This window comes from Ochotona princeps, chromosome 17 (genome assembly GCF_030435755.1).
Source record: "Ochotona princeps isolate mOchPri1 chromosome 17, mOchPri1.hap1, whole genome shotgun sequence".
Taxonomy (NCBI): domain Eukaryota; kingdom Metazoa; phylum Chordata; class Mammalia; order Lagomorpha; family Ochotonidae; genus Ochotona; species Ochotona princeps.
Window position 1 is genome coordinate 3,704,398 of NC_080848.1, and position 6,224 is coordinate 3,710,621.

At 51.1% G+C, this 6,224-nt stretch overlaps 1 protein-coding gene across 4 annotated transcripts in view; it reads right to left on the reverse strand.

Moving 5' to 3' along the window:
- The window catches only part of TMEM94 (transmembrane protein 94), a 42,059-nt gene extending 36,317 nt beyond the window's left edge, over positions 1-5,742 (reverse strand). For all 4 annotated transcript variants that reach the window (XM_058675234.1, XM_058675235.1, XM_058675233.1 and 1 more), the window contains exon 1: positions 5,607-5,742. The gene's annotated coding sequence lies outside the window, so the exon portion shown is untranslated. The remainder of the gene's footprint in view (positions 1-5,606) is intronic.
- Between the last annotated feature and the right edge of the window lie 482 nt (positions 5,743-6,224).

Below are 6,224 nucleotides of genomic sequence, written 5' to 3' on the forward strand. Positions count from 1 at the left end.
TTTTACAGAGAAGAAGAGACAGAGAGAGAGAGAGATCTGCCATCCGCTGTTCATCTCCCAAACAGCCATAACGGCCAGAGCTCAGACAATCTGAAGCCAGGAGCCAGGAGCTTCTTCTGGGTCTCACAGGCAAGCAGATACGGGGGTCCAAGGACTTGAGCTATCCTCTACTGCCTTCCCAGGCCACAAGCAAGGAGCTGGATGGGAAGTGGAGCAGCCGGGACATGAATGTCAGTGTTTGCACACAGAGGATTAGCCTGGTATACTACTGTGCCAATCCCAGAAATACTACATACACTTTGTACTTTTGTCTTTTGGTTGAAAGATTGAGTTAGTTATTAGTTAGTTAGTTAGCTAGTTGAAAGGCAGAATGACAAAGGGAGGGGAGAACCAGAGACATTCCATGCATTTGTTGATTCCCTCCAAATGGCCAGAGCCACTCAAGGCTGAAGCCAGGAGCCAGGATCTCTATTGGGGTCTTTCATGAAGTGACAGAGGGCCACGACTTAGGCCATCCTCTGCTGCCTTCCCAGGCACACTAACAGCGAGCTAGATTGGAAGTGGAGTAGACAGGACTCGAACCAACACTTTGATATGGGATGCTGGTATTGATAGTAGCAGCTTAACCTATGCTGGATGCTGGGTTTTTTTCCTCTGGGTATCTCAAGTAAATAAATGAACAAAATGTTTAAATGTTAAATTTTATGTACACTTTAACACATTAAAAAAAAAAAAACCAGCAACTTCTACCTGCATTTCCTCTGAGATTTTACTACGCAATATTCACCCCGTGGATTGCAGAAGTTTGCGCTGCTCCTTGACTCTCTCCACATTGTGTATCTGAGTGTTTCCCCAGAAACTCTCTGCTCGTCTCTAGCACACGTCTCCTCTTCCCAAGGAGCCCGAGTCACAGAAGCCGGGTTCACACAACTTCACGTATCTCCCACACGCCACCGTGAGCCCTTCGTGGCTCTCCCTTCCGGAGGCATCCCTTGGCCACCATCCCTTCCTGCTCTCTGGAGCTAGTGCAGCTCAAAGCAGTCAGTGTGGGATCTGCCCAGCCCAATCCAGGCAGACCCGGGCAGTGTGGCTGCACCTCCATCTGGCCCTGCTGCTGTGTGCTGTGCCATGTGACCCACACTGTTTACCACCAGCTCAGCAGCCGCAGGCAAAGCTCATGATTACACAAACCCCTGGTCCCCGAGCCACACATTCTGGCAGGTGGATCTGTTCTGAGTGAAAAACATTCCTGCTTCTGCCGGGCTACACTTTGCCTCACCTGGGTTGTTGTCAGCAGATCCAGGGCTGCTAGGAAACTGGGGTTGGAATTGACAAGATGACAAATGTCACTTGTTTACTGGTAGGAGCCAAGTCATGGATCGTGTTTTGTTTTGCTCCCTCCCAGTAGAAAGTGTTTGCTGGGCCTTACTAAGGAAACGAGCACAGTAGAGGAACTCCATGTTCCATGTCTCATTGGCTCTACAGGAGTTAAGATTTCCCAAAGGCAGAGTCCACCCTAGGGGCTGGCACTCCATCGCAACTTCCCAAAATAGCAGTGTGAAGGGCTTTCTGTTTTCTTCTCTCCCGCTGCCCAGCCCTTGCCCTCCCGGCCTAATCTGTGGAGGTCCACTCACCACAAACAAGGGGCATGGGAGGGGTGCAGCTGGCAGTGGGGATGCCAGGGCACTTAGCTTCCAGTTATTCAGGGTTGAAGTATCAAGGCAGCGCTCTGTACCAGTATTTAGCCTCCCTGGTCATGGCACACTATTCCATAGAACCCACCAATGTCTCTGCAGCTCTGACGGAGAGACCTGGGCAGCATGGAAATCTGAACTAACCCAGCAGTTAGTGGAAAGCAGGTTTGCAGAGCGTGGCTTTTCTCTGAATATATTACCTCCGCTCCAGGGTTAACATCATCCACCCTGTAATATATTCTGATCTTTACAGTGATTTTCAAACTTTTCTTTCCACGGAGCCTTTTTTCTTTGACTCTGGGAGAATGCCTCTTACTGAGACCGCAACTTTCAGAAATGTCTCAACTACCTCTTTAGAGCATGAAGATTGGCTCTTCCTTTGCCAAATGGCCATAAAGAGATGCCACAATGGTAGTTCTTTCTTTAGTGGTTCTCAACATTTTTCTGCCTCCATTCAGTTCTTGGACCCAGAACATTCCCATCAATAATAACCCTAATGGCATTGTGAGGGTTCCCAAAAACCCAGGAAGAGGTTCACCTTTCTGCTGACTTTGCTCCCTACAATCCCTATGCCCAGCCTCCACCCCCTCAACTAATTAGCAAAAACAAAAACATCAACAACAAAAAAACCCCACTAATATAAGGAATCAGGGGTGGTGCTGATGTAGCAGTTAGAGCACTTGGGATTGCCACATCCCATATAGAATGCATGAATTTGAGCCCCCAGCTCGGCTCCCAACACTGACTTCCTGCTGCTGCACACTGGGGGGCAACAAGTAGCCGGTTCAAGTGCTTCATCCCTGACCCCTGTGGGACCCTGTTTTGTGTTCCAGGTTCCTGGCCTTAGCCCACCCAGGCACCTGGGGAGACAACCAGTGGTCAGAGAATCTGTCTTTCAACAAAAATAAAATTTTTACAAAGATCTTTTATTTATTTGAAAGGTGGTATTAGAAAGAGAGAGACATCTTCCATGCACTGGCTCACTCCCCCTAAATAACTCCAATGGACAGGGCTGTGCCAAGCTGGTGCCAGGCGCCCGGAGTTGCTTCTGGGTCTCATGTTGGTGCAGGAGCCCAGCTGCTTGGGCCATCTTCTGCTGCTTTCCCAGGCACATTCCCAGGGACCTGGATTAGAAGTAGAGCAACCAGGTTTTGAACTAGGGTCTATATGGGATATTGGTGTCACAGGTGGTAGCTTCTCTTGCTATGCCACAGTGCCAACCCCAAAAAATATATTTTTAAAAAAGAAATCAGCCAGTGAACTATCTAGTGGTTACTTAAAACTGATTAATGTGAACAAGTATAAAGAACCTAGAAAGGGGCCCGGCACGATAGCGTAGTGGTTAAACTCTTCACCTTGGACGCACCAGGATCCCATATGGTCACCGGTTCTAAACCTGGCGGCCCCACTTCCCATCCAGCTCCCTGCTTGTGGCCTGGGAAAGCAGCTGAGGACGGCCCAAAGCCTGGGGACCCTGCACCTGCGTGGGAGACCCGGAAAGAGATTCCTGGCTCCTGGCTTCAGATTGGCTCAGCTCCAGCCGTTGCACTAACTTGGGGAGTGAACCATCGGACGGAAGATCTTCCTCTCTGTCTCTCCTCTTCTTTGTATATCTGCCTTTCCAATAAAAATAAATAAATCTTAAAAAAAAAAAAAAAACCTAGTAAGTATACAACTGAGAGAGGCTCACTGGGACTCCCTGACCAGTTACCAGTGATTAGCCCCTCAAATCCCTTCATACCCCGGGGTGCGGCTTGAGGGAGGGGGACAGCAGCTTCCTAGCCCTGACTGCAAGGGGACAGAGGGGTAACATGGGCTCTGACCAGAGTTCACAGGGCAGTATCAAGGTCTGGTTCAAGTTAGGGAGGGAGGCCTGTGATCTTGCTCTATGGTGGGAGTTACACTAATTTTATTTTCCAGGGTCCTGGGAAGGTAGCTACTCAGTAACACTGCCTTAGACCTGGCTATCACAGTTTGCAAAGTTGCCAGCAATCCCAGGTCCACACGGGGACTCCAGCCTGGTGCCCGACCTTGTGTGGTGGGAGAAGTCAGAGGTGGGACTCAAACCCAGCCACTCTCCTCCTGGAACTCCCTTGAGCGAGTGGTTAGATCTTCCCTGCAGCCAGAGCAGGTACAGCAATCACAAGCCAAGGGAGCACTGGCCTGGTGGGAGTGACATCAGACCCACAGGCTTCCATGCCAGGCCACTGGAGACCCGTGACTGTGGGGGTGCTGACTGCAACAGTCGGTCAGTCAGCTGAATGTTGAGGCAGAGTGAAAATCTAAACTATTGAAGTCACTTGTGTGGGCCTGGGGAGCAGTGCTAGGTTTCCTGAGTACCTGGGTTCAACTCCCTGCTGACTGCTCTGTTCCAGCTTTCTGCTCATACTGCCCCACCTCAGAAACAGCCCGCCATCTGTAAGTCCAAGCCAGGTCTCCTAGTTTCAGCCCTCTGGCCATAATGAACATTTGGGGGCTGGGTCAGCAGATGGAAGATCTCTCCCTCCCTCCCTCTGTCACTCTGCCAGCTCAAAAGATAAATAAATCTTTTATTTAAAAAAAACATTTATTTTATCATTTTTGTTGGAAACCCAGATATACAGAAAGAGACAGAAAGGTCTCCCACCTGCTGGTTCACTCCCCAAGTGGCCGATCCAAAGCCAGGAACTAGGAGCTTCTTGCAGGTCTATCCTGCCGGTGCAGGGTCCCAAGGCCTTGGGTTGTCCCCTACTGCTTTCCCAGGCCACAAGTAGGAAGCTGGATGGGAAGTAGAACAGCTGGCACACAAACCAGCGCCCATATGGTATCCCAGTTCACGCAAGGTGAGGATTTTAGGCACTATGCTATCACTCTGGGCCCTAAATCTTTTATTTTTTATGATTTATTTTCCTTTAGTAGAGGAAGGCTCAAAATCCTAGGCATGGGAGACTAAGAAGAAGTTCCTGGCTCCTGACTTCAGATAGGCTCAGTTCCAGCCACTGCTGCCAGTTCGGGAGTGAACCAGGGGACAGGAGAGCTTTCTCTTCTTTGTAGATATGCCTTTCCAATAAAAATAAATAAATCTCAAAAAAAAAAAAAATTTATTCTCTCTCTCTACCTTTTAGAAAACACACCGAACAGCTGACCTGCCACCAAAGCTTGGCATTTGGATCGAGCAGGAGAAAAAAACCTGATACCAGAATGAAAACAGAATCCACATCGAGGACAATCATCGCCTCCCCCTTACCCCTTCACACACACACCGCAACAAGAGACACAGAACCGCCGGCCAGAGGGTGGGATTAGCAGCACGTGACGGCGGCACTGCACGCGCCAAAGGGTGCTCCACACCAATGAACGGAGAGGGCTGTGCTGGCACCTGCGGGCAGTGGGCACAGCCGGCAGGGACTCCGACCCAGGCTGGGGACCGCGAGACCCGGCAGGAGGGGTGTGTGCACAGAACTCGGCTTACAGAAGTTTTAAAGAGATTCTAGAAAGATGGGACTTCAAAAGAAATAATGATAATAAAGAATGATAGGTGTCCAACTGCGTCCTCTCTCGCTGCCCCCGGCCCGGGACAGGATGGCGGGTGCGCGCGGGGCAACGGTCTCCATTCGGGCCGCCAGCACCACCCCAGCACACCTGGGCCAGGGCAGGGCCCCGCTGGCCGGACAGGGACTCTTATGTTGGCGGGTGGCATTAATTCTGACAACAGACCCTCAAGGGACTTAGCCAGAGCCGAGAGCAAGAGTCCACGACCGTCGCGGAAGGAAATGGCCAAGGGCGGCAGGCAAGAGCCTTGACGCCCCGAAAGAACTTAAGATCCCCTGAGGTCATTCTCTGAAGACCCCAGACTCGCCTCGCCTCGGCCAAGAACCGAGCCCATGCCCCCTTTGTTCCCCACTTTCACGCTACTGGCATTCTCTTACTTACCAGAGCCCAGGGGCTCGAGCTCCTCGCTCGCGTCCTGTCCCCTCCCAGCCCCCTCCTCACTTCACGTCCCCTCCTCCAGGGGCCGCAGCCATGTCCGTTACTGGCAATTCTAAGGCTGCTTGCTTCCTTTCCTAGACAACAGATACGCGGGCCAACAAGCTAAAGCCCTAGGCGCTTATTGGCTAGAATCCGAAGTACGTGGGGAATTCCGATTTTCTATTGGCTTGGCGGCGCGCTAGGCTGTAGCTGCAACCGCCCCTCTGGGAGCCTGGCGGAATTATGTGCTGAGAGATACGGGCGAGAGGGAGGGGATCCCACAGTCGCTGTCCATTCTTAGACACCGGCCTTGGTCGCTTAAGGCTGCCGAGGCCCTGAGGCTAGAAACCAGGACACAGCTTTGTCTCTGACTAATTTCCCTACAGACTGTTGCTGAAGAGATGAACAGACAATACCCTTCCCTTTCAAAACGAGCCCTTTCTTTGCCGGTTCCCCGTGTCTCTCTCTTTTTTCTAAGCTCCTTTGTTGTGGGTGAGAATGGCTTGCTCAGAGAAACCATAGAGAGAGTCCCTCAGGACTAATATTGCTTGCAAACCAGAGCTAGAAAATGTAAGGCAATCC